Here is a 27,230-nt window from a genome sequence, read left to right on the forward strand (position 1 = left end):
AGCGCGCCTCATGTGCACAGCTCTGCGGTGAAAATGATATCGTATCTGTTAAATAGGGGCCGTGGACAATTCTGATTTGATGGAGAATGGACGTGAAAGCACAGAGGAACATCTGGAGAAATTTCTGAAACGCCTGTTCGCTGCTGTTGTTACTGTGTGGTCGGGAATCTTTCGGAGGGTAGGCCTCAAAATCCCTGGCCTTGCCTGCTTTTGGCGACCGAGAATGAGGTCGAATCGTTCGGACAGAGATGGCGCTCAGTACTCGGCGTCGGACAGCTGATCAGAGATCAAAGTTTTCGGATGACTCAGAGTCAGATTGTGGTCGGCATGGCAGGGAGAGTTTTTCTTCCTTCTCCCGTCCGCGTGAGATGTGGGACATTTGAGAAACTTTGAACTTTGCTGTGTTCACGGACTTCTTTATCAAGTTATGGCATTGTTACACTGTTTGTAACTATATGTTATAATTATGTGGTTTTGTCAGTTTTTTCAGTCTTGGTTTGTCCTGTGTTTTGTGATATCACACCGGAGGAAATAATGTATCATTTCTTAATGCATGCATTACTAAATGACAATAAAAGAGGACTACGCGTCTTCATAATCATCATCATCATCATCTCAAACTGTCCATCTGAGCGTGTCCCTTCTCTATCACCTGCCTATCCTCCCTCACACACCGTCTCTAAGCTTTCTCTATTTGTGAGTCAACCGCCTCTCCCTCCGTCTCTTCAGTTTGGTTCCCACCCCCCAACAATTCTAGTTTAAACTCTCCTCAGTAGCTTTAGCAAACCTCCCTGACAGGATATTGGTCCCCCCTGGGATTCAAGTGCAACCCGTCCTTTTTGTACAGGTCACACCTGCCCCAGAAGAGGCCCCAATGATCCAGAAATCTGAATCCCTGCCCCCTGCTCCAATCCCTCAGCCACACATTTATCCTCCACCTCACTCTATCCCTATACTCACTACCGCGAGGCACAGGCGGTAATCCCGAGATTACTACCTTTGCGGTCCTGCTTCTCAACTTCCTTCTTAATTCCCTGTAGTCTTTTTCCAGGACCTCTTCTCTTTTCCTACCTATGTCATTGGTACCAATATGTATCACGACCTCTGGCTGTTCTCCCTCCCACTGCAGGATATCTTGGACGCGATCTGAGCATCCCGGACCCCGGCACCTGGGGGGCAAACTACCATCGGAGTTTCTTTTTTGCGTCCACAGAATCGCCTGCCTGACCCCTTAACTATAGAGTCCCCTATCACTGCTGCCATCCTCTTCCTTTCCCCACCCTTCTGAGCCACAGAGCCAGACTCTGTGCCAGAGGCACGGCCACTGTTGCTTCCCCCAGGTAGACTGTCCCCAACGGTACTCAAACAGGAGTATTAATTGTCAAGGGGTACAGCCACAGGGGTACCCTCAACCTGACTCTTCCCCTTCCCTCTCCTGACTGTTACCCACTTGTCTGTCTCTCGTGGCCCCAGTGTGACTACCTGCCAATAACTCCTTTCTATCACCTCCTCGCTCTCCGTGACCAGATGAAGGTCATAGAGCTGCTTCTCCAGTTCCCTAATGCCGTCCCTTAGGAGCTGCAGCTCGACACAGCGGGTGCAGATATGGCCATCCGGGAGGCTGAGAGACTCCAGGACCTCCCACATCAGAGAACGAGCGCAGAAAACCGGCCTCACACACATAATACTTCCTTTCTGCAATTAACACAGGTAAACCTACCTTGCCTCATTACCGCCTAAGCCAGTTGAGCCAAAGCCCTATCACTCTGCTACCTTCACTCCGCTACCTTCACTCTGCTGCCTGCTGGATATGGTGGTGTTCTTTTTAAACTTTTCCCATTCTACTGGCTGACGTCACGCACCTGCGCAGTCTTGCCTCTCTTTTACCCTGAGTAGTAAAACTGCATTCCCTCCAGAAATCCTTAGCCGTTCACCCGCAGCCTTCTTGCTTCATGCAACATCATCCCATCCGTGGATTAACCAGAGCAAACTATACAAATGGAGCAGGTAAAAACAAACCTTTAAGAAAGACCTCAACCATGCTTCATTTTTCTAATTATACAGTGAGACAATAAAACTGTTCCTGTCAGAGTGAATGAGTCAGATGCTCTCCTGTCTTTCTGCTTCCATTTAGTGGAACAGCTATGTATAATATTTGGAAAGGAACACCAGCATGGTCATAGTAATTTCATAGCACTTTTATTTATTTATTTTTATATATAAGACCATAAGGTATAGGAGCTGAATTGGGTCATTTCACCCATCCAGTCTGCTCCACCATTTCGTCATGTCTGATCCATTTCCCTCTCAGCCCCAATCTCCTGCATTCTCCCCGATCCCTTCATGCCCTGACCAATCAAGAATCTATCAACCTCTGCCTTAAATATACCCAGTGACTTGGCCTCCACAGCTGCCTGTGGCAGTGAATTCCACAGATTCACCACTCTCTGGCTAAAGAAATTCCTCCTCATCTCTGTTCTAAAAGGATGTTTCTCTATGCTGAGATGGTGTCCTCTAGTTTTAGTCCTAACCCTCCAGAGGAAACAGCCTCTCCACATCCACTCTATCAAGGCCTTTCATTTTCATTTAGAGATGCAGCACGATAACAGGCCCTTCTGGTCCAATGAGCCCACATTGCACAATTACACCCCTGTGACCCATTAGCCTACTAACCGGTAAGTCTTTAGAATGTGGGAGAAAACTGGAGCACCTGGAGAAAACCTACATGGTCACGGGGAGAATGTACAAACTCCTTGCAGACAGCAGTGGGAAATGAAACCAGGCCTCTGGCACTGTAAGAACATTACACTAATTAAGGTGCAATTGATGAGTTTGGAAAACAGCATGTTAAAAAAATATATCACCTCTGGAGAACTTTGCACATGGCATGAAAATGAGTGTGATATGAAAGAGTAACAGAATAGTTGAAACCTTGGAACTTTGTAGTGGCCAGGCAGAATTTAGTAAGGGATGGAACTTTGTAGTGGCCAGGCAGGATTTAGTAAGGGATGAGGGAATGATCAAGAAAGGATTTGGCATCTGATTAATTGGAAAATTCAGTATATATTTCATTCCTGCTGACTTCCTCAGCAACTTACTTCAAATGTGCATTTTGGCAACTAAATGGATGGTGTATATTTTTTTATGTGAAGTGTTTCCTTAGCTTCAAATTACAGAAATCTTGTTTGGATTTAGTTTTCTAGAAGATAAACAGGTTTATCCAGTTTTATCACACAACCAAGCACTGTTATTGAAATATTTTCCAGTTTATCTGTCAAAAAGGCTCATGCACAATTACAAAAATAGTGCCTTCCTAAGACCTGATATATTTCAATAATTTATTTTTTGCCATGTAAATTATAAAGGACAGAAAGGTCTGAAGGCAGATAAGTCAATGAGACCAGATGGTGTGCACCCCAGGGTTCTGAAAGAGGTGACTGAAGAGATCGTGGAGGCATTAGTAATGACCTTTCAAGAACCACTAGATTTCGGAATGATTCCAGAAGACTGGAAAATTGCAAATGTCACTCCACCCTTCAAGAAGGGAGAGAGGCAGAAGAAAGGAAATTATAGGCCAGATAGTCTGATTTCAGTGGTTGGGAATATGTTCGAGTTGACTATTAACGATGAGGTCTCAGGGTACTTGGAGGCTCATGATAAAATAGGCTGAAGTCAGTATAGTTTCCTCGAGGGATAGCCTTGCCTGACAAATCTGTTGGAATTCTTTGAGGAAATAATATGCAGGATAGACAAAGTAGAATCAGTTGATGTTGCATAATTGGATTTTCAGAAGGCCTTTGACAAGGTGCCACACATGAGGCTGCATAACAACTTAAGAACCAATGGTATTACAAGAAAGATTCTAGCACAGATAAAGCAGTGGCTGATTGACAGGAGGCAAAGGTTGGCTGCCGATGACTAGTGCTTCACAGGGATCTGTGCTGTGATTGATAGTTTATCCTTTATATGATGGAATTGATGGCTTTGTTGCAAAATTTGCAGATGATATGAAGATAGGTGGAAGGGCAGACAGTTTTGAGAAAATAAAGAGGGAACAGAAGGACCTAGGCAGATTAGGAGAATGGGCAAAGAAGTGGCAGATGGAATACAATGTGGGGAAATGTATGGTCATGCATTTTGGTAGAAGAAAGGAAAACACAGACAATTTTCTAACTGGAGAGAAAATTCAAAAATCTGAGGTGCAAAGGGACTTGGGAGTCCTTGTGCAGGATTCCCTAAAGGTTAATTTGCAGGGTCTGTCTGTGGTGAGGAAGGTAAATGCGATGTTAGCATTCACTTCATGAGGGCTAGAATATAAAAGCAAGAATGTAATTTTGAGGCTTTACAAAGCACTGATGAGGCTTCACTTGGAGTATTGTGAGTAGGATGTTCTGACACTGGAGAGGGTTCCAAGGTGGTTCACGAAAATGATTCCAGGTTTGAGTGGCTTGTCATATGAAGCATGTTTGACGGCTCAGAGCCTATATTCTCTCAAATCGGAAGAGTGAGGTGTGACCTAATTGAAACATATCAAATGATGAAAGGCCTTGATAGATTGAATGTTGAGAAGATGTTTCCTATGGTGGGAAAGTCTAGGGCCAGAGGACACAGCCTCAGAATAGAGGGGCATCCTTTTAAAATGGAGATGAGGAGGAATTGCTTCAGCTTGGGACTGGTGAATCTGTGGAATTCATTTCCACAGGCAGCTATGGAGGCCAAGTCCTTATGCATATTTAAAGCAGAGGTTGGTAGATTATTGCTTGGTCAGGACACAAAGGGATATGGAGAGAAGACTCCATAGGGCTCCATAGGGCATATGATTAGGGCTGAGAGGAAAAATGTATCAGCCATGATAAAATGCAGGAGCAGACTCGATAGGCCAAATGGCCTAATTCTGCTCCTGTATCTTGTGGTCTTATGCTTCAGCTGAAAGCAAGCTGCCAAATTAAGTATATAAAGAGAAAACAATTAGCAGATCAGCCTGCATCTGTGGAAAGAAGAAAGAGGAACAGTTAATATTTTAAGTCTGACCATTCTGCTGGAAGAGCACACACATGAACCATTGATAGTTTCTGTTTCCACAAATGCTGCTTGACTTGATGAGTGTTCCCATCAATTCTTGTGTTTGTGTCTAACTTCCAGCATCTGCAATATGTTTTTATTGTTGTTTTTCTTTTCGTGCATGATTAGGTGAATGTAAAAAATGATAAATTCAGAAACATAGTGGAATTTATCCAAATGCATATGTACCCTCTATCCATTAACTTATTGTTAAACCAGTTTATTTAGAGTAAGCAAATTGGCTGCTGCATTTCTCTACAAGACAACAATGTTCATAATTCAAAAGCACTAGATTGCTGTGAAATTATATGTTCTTTGTGAAATAGGTTATAAAATGCTACATCAATTTTTCTGATTCATCTTGATTCGATAACTTATCACACAATTTTTGCCATAATCTTCCCAATTCATCCATCTTTCTTTTCTTCACACAGAATGTTTTACTAAAGAGATTTTTCTTGCATTTCACTGAACGATCATGCAGTTCTTTTATTAAGTGGTATGTTTTATAATTTCAGAACATTAAACTAATTCAAAGGAAGACACAGGAATTCGGGGATGTGGATCTAACTTTGTTTATTTGATGCGAGGCACGCAGGTATCACAAGGTAGGGTGATGATGTACGCAATTCATGCATTCATACATAGAACCCATAATGAATTAATTAGAGAAAAAAGAATGCTTAATCAAACAATATATTTACAATATTACCTAAATACTACTGAAATATTAAATACACAACATTAAGAATATTTGGGATATGCTACATTCTACTCAAGGTGTAGGAGCCATGTATCTATTCTCTATTTGCATTGTATTCTGTGTTGTATGTTTCTTCTAGTAATTAATCACATGACTGAGGGCGTAGTAAAAGCAAAGGGGATATGTTACGTATTTGTGTTTATTTCATGGCAGTTTGTAGCTTTGGATCAGAGGAGGTTATATCTTTACTGACCGCTCAGGTAATGCTCAATAATGCTTAATTGTATGCTTGCTAATTGCTAATGAAGGATCAGAGCAGGGAATTCAACTCTTTGGAGCAATGCTTGGAGTGGTTGGCATGCCACACGAGTATAGCAATTCTGTGGGGTTACAGGCAGGTGACAATTATTCTGTTTTGATTTTGGATCATCTTTTTGCTGCCACACCTGCTATGGACAAAACGAATGCAAGATTTAATGAATACTTTGCCAGTCTTACTCAGAGGGAGTTACACTGCAGTTTCTTTGAAAAACCCTGATCCAAAATCTCAGATGAGTCCATTCTGCTGAATCCAAATTCTTTCCAGACAGGAACTTGGACAACATTCACCACCAAGGAAGAGTGGAATCGTGAGAAGGAGACTGCTTCACCTAAAACATCCCATCAATTCACAGATTTACTGGTTGTTTTGTTTGTGAACACTCTAAGCCTTTCAACATTAGTGGCTTGGGCTATTTTAACTATGCATCCAAATGGAATGAAATGGATTGGATTGCCAATTTCCAGCACAGATTTTGGTTGCTGATCACTAGTTTGCATAGAATATTATTGCTTGATTAATTGAGAATCAGCGTGCAATACGTTGATCATCCCCACCCCCTTTAACAAGCGCGATTGGTGTACACCTGCCGGTGTGACCTAGGATCCTGGCCTTCAGTGGGGACTGCTTGGGGCAACAGGATTGTTGAACTAGCATGGGCTGGCCATGTTCACACCTGATTCAACAAATTATAATTTCTTGTGTTGATTTATTCAATATCTAGGTGGAAATCATATGGAAACTTAAGTTCACATTTCATTGCTAATCAGCTCATGTGTTGTACAAATAATAAATAAAGATCTCATTGTTGACAGTATGTGGAAAGCCCTTTTACTGCAAACAAAGATAGACAGAAAGACCCCACTAAGGAGCACCAGGCCATTGTCTCCCACACCATCACCGACTTTATCCGCTCAGGGGATCTCCCATCCACTGCTACCAACCTTATAGTTCCCACATCTCGCACTTCCCGTTTCTACCTCCTACCCAAGATCCACAAACCTGCCTGTCCTGGCAGACTTATTGTCTCAGCTTGCTCCTGCCCCACCGAACTTGTTTCTGCATACCTCGACACGGTTTTATCCCCCCTTGTTCAATCCCTTCCGACCTATGTTCGTGACACTTCTCATGCTCTTAAACTTTTCGATGATTTTAAGTTCCCTGGCCCCCACTGCTTTATTTTCACCCTGGATGTCCAGTCCCTATATACTTCCATCCCCCATCAGGAAGGTCTCAAAGCTCTACGCTTCTTTTTGGATTCCAGACCTAATCAGTTCCCCTCTACCACCACTCTGCTCCGTCTAGCGGAATTAGTCCTTACTCTTAATAATTTCTCCTTTGGCTCCTCCCACTTCCTCCAAACTAAAGGTGTAGCTATGGGCACCCGTATGGGTCCTAGCTATGCCTGCTTTTTTGTTGGCTTTGTGGAACAATCTATGTTCCGTGCCTATTCTGGTATTTGTCCCCCACTTTTCCTTCGCTACATCGACGACTGCATTGGCGCTGCTTCCTGCACGCATGCAGAGCTCGTTGACTTTATTAACTTTGCCTCCAACTTTCACCCTGCCCTCAAGTTTACCTGGTCCATTTCTGACACCTCCCTCCCCTTTCTAGATCTTTCTGTCTCTGTCTCTGGAGACAGCTTATCCACTGATGTCTACTATAAGCCTACTGACTCTCACAGCTATCTGGACTATTCCTCTTCTCACCCTGTCTCTTGCAAAAACGCCATCCCCTTCTCGCAATTCCTCTGTCTCTGCCGCATCTGCTCTCAGGATGAGGCTTTTCATTCTAGGATGAGGGAGATGTCCTCCTTTTTTAAAGAAAGGGGCTTCCCTTCCTCCACTATCAACTCTGCTCTTAAACGCATCTCCCCCATTTCACGTACATCTGCTCTCACTTCATCCTCCCGCCACCCCACTAGGAATAGGTTTCCCCTGGTCCTCACCTACCACCACACCAGCCTCCGGGTCCAACATAGTATTCTCCGTAACTTCCGCCACCTCCAACGGGATCCCACCACTAAGCACATCTTTCCCTCCCCCCCCCCCTGCTTTCCACAGGGATCGCTCCCTACGCGACTCCCTTGTCCATTCATCCCCCCCATTCTTCCCCACTGATCTCCCTCCTGGCACTTATCCATGTAAGCGGAACAAGTGCTACACATGCCCTTACACTTCCTCCCTTACCACCATTCAGGGCCCCAGACGGTCCTTCCAGGTGAGGCGACACTTCACCTGTGAGTCGGCTAGGGTGATATACTGCGTCCGGTGCTCCCAATGTGGCCTTCTATATATTGGTGAGACCCGACGCAGACTGGGAGACCGCTTTGCTGAACACCTACGCTCTGTCTGCCAGAGAAAGCAGGATCTCCCAGTGGCCTCACATTTTAATTCCACATCCCATTCCCATTCTGACATGTCTATCCACGGCCTCCTCTACTGTAAAGATGAAGCCACACTCAGGTTGGAGGAACAACACCTTATATTCCGTCTGGGTAGCCTCCAACCTGATGGCATGAACATCGATTTCTCTAACTTCCGCTAATGCTCCACCTCCCCCTCGTACCCCATCTGTTACTTACTTTTATACACACATTCTTTCTTTCACTCTCCTTTTTCTCCCTCTGTCCTTCTGAATATACCCCTTTCCCATCCTCTGGGTCCCCTCCCCCCCCCCGTCTTTCTTCCCGGACCTCCTGTCCCATGATCCTCTCGTATCCCTTTTGCCAATCACCTGTCCAGCTCTTGGCTCCATCCCTCCCCCTCCTGTCTTCTCCTATCATTTTGGATCTCCCCCTCCCCCTCCAACTTTCAAATCTCTTACTCACTCTTCCTTCAGTTAGTCCTGACGAAGGGTCTCGGCCTGAAAAGTCAACTGCACCTCTTCCTAGAGATGCTGCCTGGCCTGCTGCGTTCACCAGCAACTTTGATGTGTGTTGCTTGAATTTCCAGCATCTGCAGAATTCCTGTTGTTATAGACAGAAAGGCACTGTCCAATATAAAGAAACTCAGGGATAAGTTTAACAAAAACACATTTACACACTATTTACCAGCTAAATAATGAGGCGGGAGGAGAAGATGGCAGCGCGACACAGCGCGCGCAGCTCTCCGGTGAAATGATATCGTATCTGTTAAATAGGGGTCGTGGACAATTCTGATTTGATGGAGAATGGACGTGAAAGCACAGAGGAACATCTGGAGAAATTTCTGAAATGCCGGTTCTCTGTCGCTAATAACCTGGTATTGCAACAGTGGTGTGCAAAAGAACAAATCTGAATGTAGAACGCATCAACCCTTGAAGTGGATGGGCTACAGCAGCAGAAGACCACAAACATACGCCCAGTGGCCACTTTATTAGGTTCAGGAGATACGTAATAAAGTGGTCACTGAGTGTATGTATATTTCTCCGAGGGAAAGAAGGATTTTTAAAAAAGTCTACTTTCATTCAATTTCATTGATTAAGTTAGCCCAGGTGAGCAACTTCATGGTCACCTGTTGTCACTGACCTTCTCTCTGCTTTTCATTTCACTTCTCCAACCTGAAACATAACCCCTGTTTTCACTCTCTTCTCAGATGTCACCTAACCCACCGAGTATTTTCTTCATTTGCTAACTTCATTGTATTAAAAGTCGTGCTGGGAGTTTGTCGCTTGCAAACTGCTGGTGAATGACATTCAGCATTGTTCCTCTCACAAACAAGAGAAAATCTGCAGGTGCTGGATGTCAAGATAACACACACAAAATGCTGGAGGAACTGAGCCGGTCAGACAGCATCTATGGAAAACAGTAAACAGTTGATATTTTGGGCTGAGATCCTTCATCAGGATTCCTGATGAAGGGCCTCAGCCCAAAATGTCGACTGTTTACTCTTTCCCACTGGCCTGCTGAGTTCCTCCAGCATTTTGTCTGTGATGTTTTGGATTTCCAGCGTCTGCAGAATCTCTTGCGTTTAACACAAGAAAGACGTGATTGTCTTTGTTTTTAATATCTCTAAGCATTGGGAAGGACACTAGGGATATCTTCTCAGGTCTTTGAAGTAGTTGCTGGGATCCTTCACATTCACTTGAGAGAACAGGTGGAAGCTCAGTTTTGTTTCTCATTCAAAAATTGACATTTACAACAGCACATCTGTGCTCAATGTGCACCACAGCAACTGCATAGATTTTTGTACTTATGTCTCTGGATTTGGACCTGAACTTACATCTCAGTGCCAGAGGTAATAGAATCATGTCTGAGAGATGGGGTCTGCACACTCCACAAACACTCCACCCCATATTTTCCATATTATTCATATTTTCTTATGATACAGAAAGAGGCCATTCAACCCGTTGTATCCATGGCAGCTCTCAGAGGTGCCCCACCTGCCTTCATGTGATCCATGCCCATTAACACCTTCTCTCCTTCCCTCTCCCTGGTCATGCTACCACCCAAATACACGAGGTACAATATACGGTGGACACTTCGCCTACCAAGCAGTGTGTCCATGGGACATGGCAGGAAACCATAGCACACAGAAGAACCCTGAAATACCTAAGGGAATTCATGTAAACTCCACCGGAACTAAACCTTGTGCCCTTCGGCTGTGAAACAACCTACTTTGATCTTTAACAATCAAATTATTGGGTGACCAATGGCTTGCCATAGGGTTGAAAATTACCCCATATTACCTCAATTCTTCAAAGTCAAAGTCAAAGTAAATGCATTATCAAAGTACGTCACCTTGAGATTCATTTTCTTGTAGGCAATTACAGGAAAATAAAGAAATATAATAGAATTTATGGAATCTCCAAGTTACAGCAGATAGCAATCAAGGGAATAAAGAGTAAAAGGGAGAGATAAAATTCAGGAAGCATCTGAAGTTGGTCTGGAATGTTTCCATTTGCGGCCATCTCTTAAAGTTCATTAATAAATGCTTTCAGCAACAAGGGAGTAAGCATCCAGTCCTGGAGGAGCGGTTAGATCCAGCTGCATCATGAAAACATTTTCATTGTTAATTTGCCTTGGTTTCTTTTATGTTTCTAATTCACAGCCTGACTTCAAATTCTTGAGCTTATAAGCTTCGGCGCATTATTTGAAAAATGTTGTTTGGTTGAATGCCGGACCTCCACTTTAAGTTGCTTTCCTTCCTTTTAGTTCTCCTTACACTGTTCCACCAAGGTAAGGCCTCTTCCGTGGCCGTTCCTAATATCATTCTGCTGTTAGGAAAAGCACACATGGACGAGAAGGACATGGTGACCTGACAACAGTACAGACTCGAAAAATGCTGAAGGCACTCAGCAGATTAGACAGCATCCATAGAGGGGAATACACAGTTGAAATTTCGGGCCGAGACCCTTCATCAGGACTGGAAAGTAGGAGGGCAGAAGCCAGAATAAGAATGTGGAGGAGGAGAAGGCGTACAAGCTAGAAGGTGATAGGTGAGACCGAGTGAGGGGAAGGTGGGTGGGTGGGGAAGGGGGGGGGGTGCGATAAAGTGAGAAGCTCGGAGATAATAGGTGGGAAATCTGAAACCGAATCAGGTTCATTATAACCGGCATGAGTTGTGAAATTTGTTAACAGCAGCAGCGGTTCAATACATGATAATAGGGAAAGAAAAATAGTAAATCAATTACAGTAAGTATATATGTGCATATTAAATAGATTCAAATTAGTGAAAATACAGACCAATAATATTTTTTTAAAAAAGAAGCTGTTTCTGAATCACTAGCCTCCTTCCTGATGATAACAATGAGAAGAGGGCATGTCCTGGGTGATGGGGGTCCTTAATAATCGACATCGCCTTTCTGAGGCACCGCTCTCTGAAGATGTCTTGATTACTCTGAGGGCTAGTACCCAAGATGGAGCTGACTAATTTTGCAACTTTCTGTAGCTTTTTTTTAAAAAAAAAGCCATTAAAAAAAGCCCCCTAGGCCTGAGTTGACGTCGTAGTAGTAGTAGTAGTAGTAGTAGTAGCTTTTTTCAGTACTGTGCAGTACCCACCCCCATACCAGACAGTTATGCAGCCTATCAGAATGCTCTCCATCTATAGATGTTTTCAGGTGTTTTAGGTGACAAACCAAACTCTTCAAACTCCAAATGAAATATAGCCACTGTCTTGCCTTCTTAATATAAAGGGCTGAAGAAGAAGGAATCCATTAGGAGAGGAGAGTGGAGAGTGGGCCATGGGGGAAAGGGAAGGAGGAGGGGCACCAGAAGGAAGTGATGGGCATATGAGGAGAAAGAAGGATTAAGATTGGGAAATGGATCAGGAGAGCCGATGGGTGGAGGAATAACTGGAAATTAGAGAAATCAGTCTTAGTGCCATCAGGTTGGAAGCTACACAGATGGAATATGAGATGCTGGTCCTCAAACCTGAGATTGGGCTCATCATGGCAGTAGAGGAAGAATGGGAATAGGAAGTAGAAGGCTCTATGGTTAGTGCATGCAAAGGTAGGATTTACCCTGTTCCTTATAATGTCTAGTTAATGCAAATTTGAAATGTACTTCTTCAGTGTGTCTTTCATAATTCTGAGCTCAGAGAAAATCTGTCAAACCCAGCAGACCCCTAACTGTGAATAGCTGAGCCAGGTATACTGGTGGATCTGTCGTCACAGAAAAATCAGATCAGTGGGCAATGGGACGTCATACACAGCAGTCCTGAATGCTGCACTTGCTAATGTGATCACTCCAACAGGGGAGACAGGGGAGATCCACTCTTGTGAAGCTCCCCAGTATTTACAAAACCACTCTTACCTCAATAGGAGTTGTGTACAAGATGATAGGAGAAATAGATCGAATGAACAGCCAGAGATTTTCCCCAGGGTGGAAGTAGCTAATACGAGGGGGCATAACTTTAAAGTGATTGGAGGATAGAATTGGAGGGCGGACGTTAGAGGTAAATTTTTATACAGTGAGTCGTGGGTGGGTGGACTGTGCTGCCAAGTAGTGGTAGAGGCAGATACATTAGGGACATTTAAGAAATACATTTATTTTTCTCAGTTTTTAAGACCATAGGGCATGGGAGCAGAATTAGGCCAATCAGCCATAGAACCAAAGATCCATAGAACATTACAGCACAGAAACAGGCCTTTTGGCCCTTCTTGGCTATGTCAAACCATTTTTCTGCCTAGTCCCACTGACCTGCACCTGGCCCATATCTCTCCATACACCTCTCATCCATGTACCTGTCCAAGTTTTTCTTAAATGTTAAAAGTGAGCCCACATTTACCACTTCATCTGGCAGCTCATTCCACATTCCTACCACCCTCTGTGTGAAGAAGCCCCCCCAATGTTCCCTTTAAACTTTTCCCCCCTCACCCTTAACCCATGTCCTCTGTTTTTTTTCTCCCCTAGCCTCAGTGGAAAAAAGCCTGCTTGCATTCACTCCATCTATACCCATCATAATTTTATATACCTCTATCAAATCTCCCCTCATTCTTCTACTCTCCAGAGAATAAAGTCATAAACTATTCAACCTTTCTCTGTAACTCAGTTTCTCAATTCCTGGCAACATCCCTGTAAACCTTCTCGGAACTCTTTCAACCTTATTAATATCCTTCCTGTAATTTGTGACCAAAACTGCACACAAACTGCCCTTGCAGATTATTCCATCATTCCATCACGGCTGACTTACTATCTCTTATCTCTGTTCCAAAGGGACATCCTTCTATTCTGAGACTGAGACTGTACCTTCTGGTTAAAGACTCATCACTATAGGAGCCATCCTCTCCTTATCCACTCTGTCTAGGCCTTTCAATATTCAGTAGGTTTCAATGAGGTTCCGCCTCATTCTTCTAACCTCCAGCAAGTACAGGCCCAGAGCCATCAAACTCTCCTCATATGTTAACTCTTTCATTCCTGGGATCATTTTCCGAACCTCCTCTGGATCCTTTACAATCCCAGCAGATCTTTTCTCAGATAAGGGGCCCAATACTGCCTACTCAGAGTGTTTCTAACTTTGACTCCTCATCTTTTTTTTTCCGGTCCTGATGAAGGGTCTTGGCCAGAAACATCAACTGCTCACTTTTCCATAGATGCTGCCTGGCCTGCTAAATTCCTCCAGCGTTCTCTGTGTGTTACAACTGTTTATAACATTCCATCTGTGGTCTGACCAACGCCTCGTGAAGCCTCAGCATTACAGCCTTGCTCTTATATCCTTGACCTCTCGAGCTGTATACCAACATTGTATTTGCCTTCCTTACCACTGAGGCAACCTGCAAGTTAACCCAGGCCACAAAGCAGACCATGGCGACTCATTAAGAAGGGAGGAGGCGGAAGACAGGATATTAAAGGACATTTAGCCTGAACTCAATGGTTGGCAAAATGTTGGATTCTATTACTAAAGGTGAGGTTTTGGGGTACTTGGAGGCACATATAGGCCGAAGTCAGCATGGTTTCTCGATGTGCTTTTGAGAACCCATGAATTGTGGAAAGGGTAACAAGTAAGATCTTTTATTGGTTGGCAAAAAGTGCTGTACAAACTCGTTGGGATGTCACCAGGAATAAAGTATTACTGTTACTGATGCCATGAGCCGTGAGAAACTGAAGCTGTTTTAACTGGGTCCGGGAATGTTAAAAGGTAACCTGAGGGAGGCCTTCAAGATTTTTAAAGGTTTATGATAAGATAAATAGTGCCAAATTGTTTTCACTGGTCAGAAGCTGATAACAAAAACACAAGCAAGATAATAGCCCAGGGAATTAAAAGGGAGATTAGAAAACATTCTTTACACAGAGGCTGCTTAGAATGTGAAGCGATCTGATGTAAACCATTTTTGAAACAATCCATAAATTTTTAAAAGGGAATTAAATTGTTATCTTAAAGAAGAAGAATTTTAAAAGCAAGGGGAAGAATGAGCCCTTATTTTGAAAGAAACATTGTTAAATGTAACAGTCTGAATGGGCAGTGTTACTATATTCTGCTAATCTATTATCGAAATACCTATTACTGTAGTTACAAACTCTGAAACACATCAATATTTGCTCAGTAAACTTGTCCAGTGGTGCAGTGGTTACAGTGATGAACTAGCAAACCAGAGCCGTGATCTAATAATCTAATAACTTGAATAACTAAATGTGAATATGGTTTAAAAAACTGAAAATATAAAGTTGTTATCAATGTAAAAAAGTAGCTAGGAGCCAGCTGGTTTCATAGAACATATAGAACATAGAATAGTACAGCACAGTACAGGCCCTTTGGCCCACAATGTTGTACCGACCATTAAACCCTGCCTCCCATATAACCCCCCCCACCACCTTAAATTCCTCCATATACCTGTCTAGTAGTCTCTTAAATTTCACTAGTGTATCTGCCTCCACCACTGACTCAGGCAGTGCATTCCAGGCGCCAACCACTCTCTGAGTAAAAAACCTTCCTCTAATATCCCCCTTGAACTTCCCACCCCTTACCTTAAAGCCATGTCCTCTTGTATTGAGCAGTGGTACCCTGGGGAAGAGGCATTGGCTATCCACTCTATCTATTCCTCTTATTATCTTGTACACCTCTATCATGTCTCCTCTCATCCTCCTTCTCTCCAAAGAGTAAAGCCCCAGCTCCCTTAATCTCTGATCATAATGCATACTTTCTAAACCAGGCAGCATCCTGGTAAATCTCCTTCCAATGTCTGTAAAGCCATGAACCGTTGTCCTTACCAAACTTTTGTGACATTAGACCATAGGAGAAGTCAAAGACAGCATAAAAGCATAATTTAGCAAAAATTAAAGTTCGAGGATCGGCATATCACTAAAAACTTTGACAAATTTCTCTCGATGCACAATGGAGATTATCCTAACTGACTGCATCACAACCTGGTATGGAATTACAAATGCCCAGGAGTGGAATAGTCTACAGAAAATGGCGGATACAGCCCAGTCCATCACAGGCAAATCCCTCCACACCACTGAGTGCATTGGTCTCCATCATTAAGGGCTTCAACATCGAGGCCATGCACTCTTCTTGCTACTACCATTAGCCTTACAGGAGCCTTAGGTCCCACACCACCAGGTTCAGGAACAATTATTCTACAACTATCAGGCTCCTGAACTTACACGAATAACTTCATTCACTGCAATACTGAACCGACTCTGCAACCTATAGACGCAAAATTTATCTTCTTTTGTACATTGGTTACTTGTCAGTCTTTGTTTATAAATTTTCATAATTTCAAAGTTCAAAGTATATTTATTATCAAACTATGTATGCAGTATACATATAAATTATTTTGTATTTCTGTATTTTCCTGTAACCGCCTGCACGAAAACGAATCTCAAGTTATTATATGATGACGTATATGTACTTAGGTACACCTGGTAAAAATGTAAATTTAGGGTCTGATCCTGCTCCAGTAATGAGCACTGAAATGGAAGTGATGTTGGTACAGCTGAGCATCAGATGTGATGTCAAATAGGGGCCTCTTTGGACATAAACATCACACGGCACAATTCTGAACAAGTACAGAGTCAAAAGACAAAGTCAAAATTATCGAAGTACATTGATGCCACCATAAGATCCCAAACCTTCTCCAGCCACCAATCCTATCATCACTGATTCTCCCCAAGAATCTCACTCACAACACCATCCAGCACATTGATCTAATCCCTCCAACACCTGCCTGTTGATCAGAACCCCAATTTCTCTCACTGAAGTACTTTCTCCCAACTATTCCCATTAGCTGAGATTCTAGTTCCTTGCAGGTATATAAATAAATACAAACCTCCATGAGGCCCACAACCATGTCCTGTCTTGGAGACTTGTGTCCCTCAATGGCCTGGACAGCTATGTTGGCTGGAGTCAGGGATTTATGCTTTAACTTTGAATCTCTTCTTTCAGTTGGTCCTGACAAAGGGTCTTGGCCCGAAACGTCGACTGTACCTCATCCTATAGATGCTGCCTGGCCTGCTGTGTTCATCAGCAATTTTTATGTGTGTTGCAGGACAAAAGGTAAAGGCCTGGCTAAGAGTGGTCCACCAGTCCTCCAGGTTTGGGGGTTCAGCTCAGGACGAACAGTCGTGACTGGTAAAACAAAATTGTTATGGAAACAACAATGATGGATCGTTCTATATCTGTGTGTGACAGTATTCCTGAGTCTCCACCCAGGACTTGCATGACTGACAGTAGTGAAAACCAAGAGGAAGCTACTGGCAGGATGAAGGAAGCCCTGGACACTGCCAGAGATGGAGGATCTTCATTGCAGGCCGAAATGCCAGTGGTGTAACAAGGTGTAAGTAAATAAGTAAATGCAATAGAATTTATGAAAAACTATGCATGATCAATGACTGAAAACAACCAATGTGCAAAAGAAGATAAATTGTGGAAATAATAAAAAAAGAAATAAATAATACGATTACATAAGTTGCAGAGACCTTGAAAGTGAATTATCCCTGGTGTCCCTGCCAATAATTATCCCTCACCATCTACTGTAACTAAAAGCACCTTGTCCAGGAAATGTCTACCTTTCTTGATGCCGTTCACATGAAGTCCCAGAGTGGATTGTGATCATGATCATGTCCAGATTGAATCACACAGCTGTAGGTTATTCATTCAGCAACTATCTCAACTTTGTGAGGTCCAAGTCAAATGCGTGTGGATGGATCCCATTTATCACACAACCGCTCTTTAGGTCACAGTGCTTTGAGAAGCCCCTGTTGTTAACTACTCTCAAAGGACCGTGCCTTAAAGGGACTGCTCTCAGAGCAGATCCTCACCTGGAGTCTTGAACCACATCAGGAAGATTTATTTCCTTATTTCTCCTTCTGGCTGAAACTCCGTCCCACCTGTTGAACTCACCCTCTTCCTGACATCAATCCCACATTCCTGTTCACTGATCTCACCCTGACACTCCACAACTGCCTGGGAGCAAACAAATCTCAAGATTGTATAATTTATACATTCTCTGATAATAAATGCACTTTGAAACTTGGAAACAATTGCCAAATATACTCCTCAAGCCCTCCCAATCAGTCTTGATTCCCACCATTCGCACCCACTGATTTCAAATGATACCCTCCAACCCACCAGTCTCCCTTGCTGACTGAGCCATCTACACTTACACGGTATCTCCCACCCACACACCATATCTCACCGCCCAGATCCCTCTTACCACCATTTTCACTTACCCACTAACATTGGGAGAATGATAAAGATATTCAAGTTAATTAAGAGGCACAGACTTTCTCCCAGGGCAGAAATGGCTAATACTGGGGGCGGGGTGGGTGGCATTGAATGAAAGTATAGGGGTATGTCAGGGGACATTGCAGGAAAGTTTTTTTACACAGACCGATGGGTGCATGGAATGCGATGCCAGGGTGGTGGTAGAGGCAGATATATTAGGGACATTTCAGAACCTCTTAGCTAGGCAGGTAGATGATAGAAAAATCGAGGGCTATGTGGGAGGAATAGCTTCAAAGGTCCACTCGACATTATGGGATTAAGGGCCTGCACAGTTCCATGCTACATGTTTAAAATTACCTCTGCACTCCTATCCACCAATCATAGTCCTTGGCTCTCCAACTCATCAATCTTCTCCAGCCCCCGATCTGCCTCCACTCTGACTCTCCCTAAGAATTTCACCCACAACACCCTCCAGCACAGTGACGTGATCCCTCCAACACCACTCCACCTATCGATATCATCTCTGAACTCTCTGCTTACCTGCCTGCCTGCTTATCTCAACCCCTATTTCTTCCACTGAACCAATTTCTCCCAACTGTTTCCATCAATTGATGCACCCATTCTGCCCTGTGACCTCCCATGTGCCACTTACCACCCCATATAGCGAATCACACATCTCACCCACTGACCAACCCAATTACTGACTTCACCTTTCCACCTATCAATCCCACACTCCTTACAGACAATTGAAAAATGAGGGACTATGTGGGAGGGTAGGTTAAAAGGTTGGTACAACATCATGAGCCAAGGAGCCTGCACTGTGCTGTAATGTTCTACATATTCTGAGACACCACCTATTAAATGAACTTCCCAGTGCTGCACTTACTGATCTCCTCCCCAACACCTCCTACCCATCACTCACCATCAACACTCCCATCCACTGATGTCTTTCTTCCTGATTCTCTGTCTTACCCACTCCTTTCCTCTCAACCTTCCCCACTCTCTGGTTTTATCCCTGACCCTCTGCACCCACTGATAAATTCAACAACCCTCCCACCCATTGAAGCTTGTAGGCATACAGCGTAACACATAGGTAACCAAGGCATTGCTGGAAAAAATGCCTCAGGGTAAATTGCAACAGTGACAAGTGAAGAAAAACAGGTGCATTCCAAATCCATGCGCTGAACAAGATGACATGTACACCAAAAGAAAGTAATGTACGTATATCTGAAAATTAATTCTAATTGTGGAAACCTGTCTGAATGAAATGTGCATGGGTTAACTGAGAGGTTATTGGCAAGAGTTAGTTTTACTAATTAACAAATTGCTCTCCGAGCACTGTTTTAATATTGACTTATTTAAGATACATTTTATTTGTGAAACTTCACTTAAAAATGAAATTGATAATCCCAAATTTAAACCAACAGATGTAAAATAATTATCAGCAAATTTCATTGACCATTGAACGGAGGCTGAGGGGAGATCTAACAGAAGTGTCTAAGATTATGAGAGACATAGACAGAGGAGACAGCTGGTATGTCTTTTTCAAGGTTGAAATGTTTAATACTAGAGGACATGTATTTAAAGTGAGAGGAGTTAATGTTGTGGTTAGTGCATTGTTTACAGTACAAGCTGTAAGACTAGGTTTCGTTTCTCGCTGCCATCTGTAAGGAGTTTGTACATTCTCTCCATCATCATGTGGGTTTCCTCATGGTGCTCTGGTTTCCTCCCACATTCCATAAGCATATGGTTAAAGTTAGTAAGCTGTGCACCCCGCACAACCCTCACTGATTTGCTATGAATAAATGATGTATTACACTGTATGTTTCGATGCGCATGTGACAAGTAAAGCTAATCTTTTATGTTTACGTTCAAAGCAGAAGCGCAGTGCAAGATTTTTTTTTAACACTGTGTAATTGGTGCATGGAACACACTGACAAGGGTAGGACTGGAGGCAAATATGACAGTGATGTTTAAAAGCCTCCTAGATGGGCACAGGAATGTGCAGAGAAGGGAGGAATATGGATATTGTACAGGCAGATGGGGTTAATTTAGTTAGACATTTACTTAGTTTAGTGCAGTATCATGTGCTGTACAGTTCTATGCTCTAAATGGCTAGAAAAATTGCAGATGTTGGTATATGGCTGGAACATGAAATATTTTAGCCCTTAATTACTTAGGTGCTGCATGTGAAATTTGTGCCTCATTGGGCCTTTGGTGCCCAGCTTTCTACTGTGATTCCCATTCTAAGTACAGCATGTGCAGCTCTTTTAACGCACAAACACTATTCACATTACTTGTGCATTTTTCATGTGCTTGCTCATATCAGATCACTGCAAATGCAAAATGTTGCTGGAAGTCATTCTGACCTCTTCCTCCCCAGTGGCTTGACCAGAGAAGGGACTGAGTTCCATCTTATATCAAGGACTGTGGATGGGCAAGTGGTGGGTCTGTAGAAGGACCCTTTGGAAACAATGATTAAGTTTCAAGATAGTTCATGGGGATTGCTCCTAGAGTAGCAAATTTGGGGAAAGTTTATTTCATAAATCTGATTGAGTTGTTTAAAGAAGTAACTAATAAATAGATTAAGACAGGGAAATGGTTTGCATGGACCTTAGGAAAACTTCTGACAAAGTTCCACACAATAGGCAGATCCATAAGGTTTGGAAACAGGAGATCCAATGTGTGCCGATAAACTGGGTCCAAAACTGTCTCAGTGATAGGAGGCAGAGGATAGTGGTTAAGGAATGTTTTTCTAACAAGCCCAACAAATGGTCAAATAGTATATAGTGAAGGAGTTTGTGAAAGATGGTGGGAGATAGATAAGCTGGAAAATTGGACAAAGCAGTGGCAGTTGGAGAATACTCCAGGCAAGTGTGAGGTAATGCATTTTGCACAGTCAATTACTAGCAGGACATACAGTAAACGGAAATAACCCCATTGTAATTTATAGTATATTTTATATATTACACTGTCTTGTGATTGTCCATCGTGTCCAACGATAACACGACCCTATTGTTTCTTTGGATCCCCTGCCTCCTTAATTTCTCAATAAGCCTTGCATGGGGTACCTTATCAAATGCCCTGCTAAATTCCATATACACTACATCTATGGCTCTACCTTCATCAATGTGCTTAGCCACATACTCAAGAAATTCAGTCAGGCTCGTAAGGCATGACCTGCCTTTGACAAAGCCACGCTGAGTATTCCGAATCATATTATGCCTCTCCATCAACTTACCAACTGCTGAAGTAAGATTCACTAGCCTATAATTTTCCAGGCTATCCCTACTCCCTTTCTTGAATAAGGGGACAACATCCACAACCCTCCAATCCTCCAGAACCTCTCCCGTCCTCACTGATGATGCAAAGATCATTGCCAGAGGCTCAGCAATCTCTTCCCTTGCTTCCCACGGTAGCCTGGGGTACATCCCATCCGGTCCCAGTGACTTATCCAACTTGATGCTTTCCAAAAGCTCTAGCACATCCTCTTTCTTAATATCTACATTCTCAAGCTTTTCAGTCCACTGCAAGTCATCCCTGCAATCGCCAAAATCCTTTTCCGTAGTGAATACTGAAGCAATGTATTCATTAATTACCTCCGCTATTTCCTCTGGTTCCATACACGCTTTTCCATTGTCACACTTGATTGGTGTTATTCTCTCACATCTTATCATCTTGCTCTTCACATACTTGCAGAATGCCTTGGGGTTTTCCTTAATCCTGTCCGCCAAAGCCTTCTCATGGCCCCTTCTGGCTCTCCTAATTTCATTCTTAAACTCCTTCCTGCTGGTCTTATAATCTTCTAGATTCATATCATTACCTAGTTTTTTGAACCTTTTGTAAGCTCTTCTTTTCTTCTTGACTAGATTTACAACAGCCTTTGTGCACCACAGATCGTGTACCCTACCATCTTTTTCATGTCTCATTGGAACGTACCTACTCAGAACCCCACGCAAATATCCTCTGAACATTTGCCACATTTCTACCGTACATTTCCCTGAGAACATCTATTTCCAATTTATGCTTCCGAGTTCCTGCCTGATAGCCTCATAGTTCCCCTTACTCCAATTAAATGGTTCCCTAACATGCTTGTTCCTATCCCTCTCCATTGCTATGGTAAAGGAGATAGAATTATGATCACTATCTCCAAAATGCTCTCCCACTGAGAGACCTGACACCTGACTAGTTTCATTTCCCAATACCAGATCAAGTACAGCCTCTCCTCTTGTAGGCGTATCTACATATTGTGTCAAGAAACCTTCCTGAACACACCTAACAAATTCCACCCCATCTAAACCCCTCACTCTAGGGAGATGCCAGTCAATGTTTGGGAAATTAAAATCTCGCACCACAACAACCCCTCATGCGAGGAGGGAGGAGAAGATGGCGGCGTGACGCAGCGCGCACAGCCATTCAGAATGATATTGTATGTGTAACTAGGATGCCATGCACAATCCTGATTTGATGGAGACAGCCATGAAAAGCATAGAGGAACATCTGGAGAAACTTCCGAAATGCCCTCTTTGCTGCCGCTGCTACTGTGCGATCGAGAATCTCCAGAGGGGAAGCCCCCAAATCTTCGGCTTTGCCTATTGCCTGTTGCCGGGGCCTGGGTCGAAGCACTCGGCAGAGATGGTGCTCGATGCTCGGTGTCGGAGGGCTGGTTGGCAGCTCAAAGTTTACGGATGGACTCAGAGTCGGACTATGGTCAGATGCTTCCAGGATGCTGCAGCGGAAAGTTTGCGGCGCTGGAGGTTCACCGTCTGCGTGAGATGTTGGGACTTTCGAGAGACCTTGAGATTTTTTACCTTGCCATGATCTGTTCTTTATCAAATTACGGTATTGTTTTGCACTGTTGTAACTATATGTTATAATTATGTGTTTTTTGTCAGTTTTTCAGTCGGTTTGTCATGTGTTTCTGTGATATCATTCTGGAGAAACATTGTATCATTTCTTAATGCATGCATTATTAAATGACAATAAAAGAGGACTGCGTGTCCTCATAATCTAATCTAATGTAATCTAATCTAATTATTACTCCTTTCCAGAATCTGTCTCCCTATCTGCTCCCCAATGTCCCTGTTACTATTGGGTGGAATGTGCTGCAACTAGTCTAAATGCCTGTGGTCTTGCTGGAGACCATGTGTGTTACCTGCAGGAAGCCCATGTCCCTATCCCCCATGAATAATGAGAACTTAGTGTACATGTTAGCCCAATAACAGAAATTGTCATTCTATGCAAAGATCCTGCCATCAATAAATAACACATTTAAATAATTGCAAGGATGGATTCTTACTCAATTTTACTATAAGAACCATGATTAAATGGAATGTATGATTAATGATAAAACATATATACGTGTGGCTAGGTTAATAGGGATGTACAGAAATATGTAGGGACTTGTGCAAATGCCCTCCAGCTAAATTATACCAACTAATTACTTATTTCTGGCACCTTTGACAAAGTAAACTGTACAAATGCTGAGGAATTCTCCGAGGCAAGACATGTTTCCACACACCTGGATTGTTTTTCTTTTCACATAAGTTAAAAAGTCAGTAGAAAAATTGACATTTTCAGTCTGCTAACTCATGTTCTGTATTCTACATTTGGGAAGAATTAAAACGACTGTAAATCCGCAGGTACCGCTGAATGTGGTCTGTCTGCTGAAGCCCTGGAACACTACAGGCAAGTCCACAAAGAAATGGAGCTTTGGTTCTGCAGCATTGATTTATTGAATTGGGAGTAAGAAGTGACAAAGCTGAGAATATAAATTTGTTGACAGCTAGTCCACTTGCTCTCCCTAAAAGCTTTTGATTTCATCTCATTCAAAACAGAGAATAAAGGACTTCTGGATAAGAGGAGAACTGGGGTCTAAAAAGAAAGTCCAGGAAAATAGATTTGAGGACAACAGCCATGGTCATGATTAATGGTAGAGCAGACTTAAAGGGACAAATGGCCTCCTCCTATTTCTTCTCTTAAAAGATAACACTTGCATTAGAGATTGACAGTCAATGATCTGTACAGTGTGAATGATTGCTTTTAAATTGGGAAAATCATAGCAAATACATTTATAGTTATGATCTGTATGATAGGCAAATATGGCCTCAACATCTCAAGGAAGAGAGGGGCTACCTTTTCTAATGCCCAAGGAATCACGCAAGTATGATCAAGGCAGGGGCACCACGGTAGCATTTTTCGTGATGCTATTGCAGCTCGAATCATTTGGAGTTCAGAGTTGAATTCCAGTGCTGTCTGTAAGGAGTTTGTACATTCTGCCTGTGACTACATAGGTTTCCTCCGAGTGCTCCGGTTTCCTCCCACAGTCCAAGGATGCGCTGGTTGGTCATTGTAAATTGTCCTGTGAGTAGGCTAGTGTTAAATAGGTGGGTTGCTGGGTGGTGCGGCTCAAGGGGCCGGAAAGGGTCTTTTCCGCACTGTCAGTAAAGACATAGATCAGTAGGAATTGTCTTCCTGTCAGGATACTAGAGACAAGCAATCACAGCAAAAGGTGGCTGTGGTGCTGGACACTATTGGTTTGTCTCAAGGGGTGAAAAAAGGGTCACGGTTTCTTCATCTGTATTTACCTTATGGTCTTCAAATACATACAATGTGCACTGCATGTTTAATTTATGCTGACTTTTCCAAAGATTACCTCCCTAGTTGTCCAATTTCCATATAAATAAAAACCTGTAACAACCACAAACAAACTCAGCAGAATATTTTTCCTGAGAACATGCTTTTTCTTCGTTTCTCTTTCTGCTTCTGAGCTTCGATTTCAATTTCACATCACGAGGGCCATGGGAATTTTGCTCTATGCAAAGTTTTAAACTAAAACAAAATCAACTCCTATGCCCTTTAATAATTAATGCAGAAGTCAAAATGGCTGCAGTAGAATTAAACAGCATGCTTTTGTCCTTGTGCTCAGATGGTCTAACCCTTCTCTCTTTCCATGTTTGCACAGTTTATTCAGCTAAATGAAAATACTTGTGGGCCTGGAGTAGTGTCCCTAGTATTAACTCTCTGTATCTCAATCTGTTCCAAAGCATGGAGAAATTGCCACATCATCAGTAATGTTTCAGATGAAGAACAAGCTATTTGCTGAGTTCATGATCGACAAAATAATGTACTGCCTCGTTAAAATAAGAAAGCCTGCTAAAAAAACACCATCATGACGGTGTCCTGATGAATTCACTAGGAGTTACGGGCTTATCAATCATGGGATTGAGTTTAGGAGTCGAGAGGTAATGTTGCAGCTATATGGGACCCTGTTCAGACCCCACTTGGAGGACTGTGCTCAGTTCTGGTTGCCTCACTATAGGAAGGATGTGGAAACCATAAAAAGGGTGCAGAGGAGATTTACAAGGATGTTGCCTAGATTGAAGAGCATGCCTTACGAGAGTAGGTCCAGTGAACTCGGCCTTTTTTTCCCTGGAGCAACGGAGGATGAGAGGTGACCTGATAGAGGTGTATAAGATGATGAGAGGCACTGACTGTGTGGATACTCAGAGGCTTTTTCCCAGGGCTGGAATGGCTAGCACAAAAGGGCACAGTTTTAAGGTGCTTGGAAGTAGGTACAGAGGAGGTATCAGGGGTAAGTTTTTTACGCAGGGAGTGTTGATTGTGTGGATGGGCTGCTGGCAACGGTGGTAGAGGCGGATATGATAGGGTCTTTGAAGAGATTCCTGGACAGGTACATGGAGCTCAGAAAAATAGAGGGTTATGGGTAACCCTAGTTAATTTCTAAGGCAAAGACGTGTTCGCCACAGCTCTGCGGGCCGAAGGGCCTGTATTGTGCATAGGTTTTCTATGTTTCTATGACTCCCTATTAGCACTACTCATTAATCTGTTGTCTATGGATGCACATTGCGCTCTCTCTCTCTCTCTCTCTCTCTCTCTCGCTGTATTGTGAATGCCCCAGTTAAAGCCATCTCCCATGTGCGTGCTTTTATTTAATTGATATGTAGTTTCACAGACACAGCAAACTGGTTTTACAAACCTGACTGACAGAAAATATCATGGACTGCACTGACAATTATGGGATGAAACAGCAAGGAAAAAGAGTTAACCAGGAGTAGGCCATCACAGATGCTAACAAATGGGCACGTGAGTGCAGCATACTACACAGTGAAAGACATACAACAAGCAAAGCTAAAGGGAAAATAACATGGTGATGACTTCAGTCAGGAAAGTTGATGAACTTAGTAGTGCTAATGAAGGCTGGAAGTCATATATTGAGAGGCTTGAACAGTATTGTCAGGCGAAAGATGTGGTTCAGCAAAAGAAAGCCCCCGCGCTTCTTAGCTTAATGGGTGCAAGAACGTACAGTCTCTTACGCAACCTAGTAACTCCTGAAAATCCAGCAAACAAGACAGTCGACAAAATTGTTACAATTTTACAAAATCACTTGAGCCCTAAACTGCTGGTAATAGCTGAGCGATTTAGATTTTACAAAAGGAACCAGTCAAAAGATGAAAGCATTTCTGAATACATTGCAGAACTGTGCAAACTCTCTCAGTACTGTTACTTTAGAGATGGATTTTGTGATGCATTAAGGGGCAGACTTGTATGTGGCATGCATAGTCAAAGCACTCAAATGAGGCTACTGTCAGGGAGAGACCTAACCTTAGAACAGGCATTGACCATTGCAATATCGTTAAAGACTGTAGCAAAGGATTCAGTAGAACTACGGAGAAGGAGTGCAGAATGTGAAATGCACAAAATGTCCCTGAATGGTGCAAAAAGCAGAAGAAGTTATCGATGTGGCATATCTTCCTAGCATGCAAATAACTTTTGGTTCAAAGAAAGTTTGCAGAAACTGTCACAGCCAAGGCCACATAGAGAGAATGTTCAAGTCAGACAAAAACACAACCAAAGAGAAAAATTACACCAAGTGTCTCACACACAAAACTAAGCAAATATATAAAGTGACTGAATGTGAGACAGAATCAGACAACACAGAGTCTGACAAAGGTGAACTGTCATATCTTGAATTGCCTAGTATTACAGAAGCAGATCACAAAATCATATGGATCGCAACAGATATGTCCAGTGTAAAACT

Source organism: Mobula birostris, chromosome 5, assembly GCF_030028105.1.
Source record: "Mobula birostris isolate sMobBir1 chromosome 5, sMobBir1.hap1, whole genome shotgun sequence".
Taxonomy (NCBI): Eukaryota; Metazoa; Chordata; class Chondrichthyes; order Myliobatiformes; family Myliobatidae; genus Mobula; species Mobula birostris.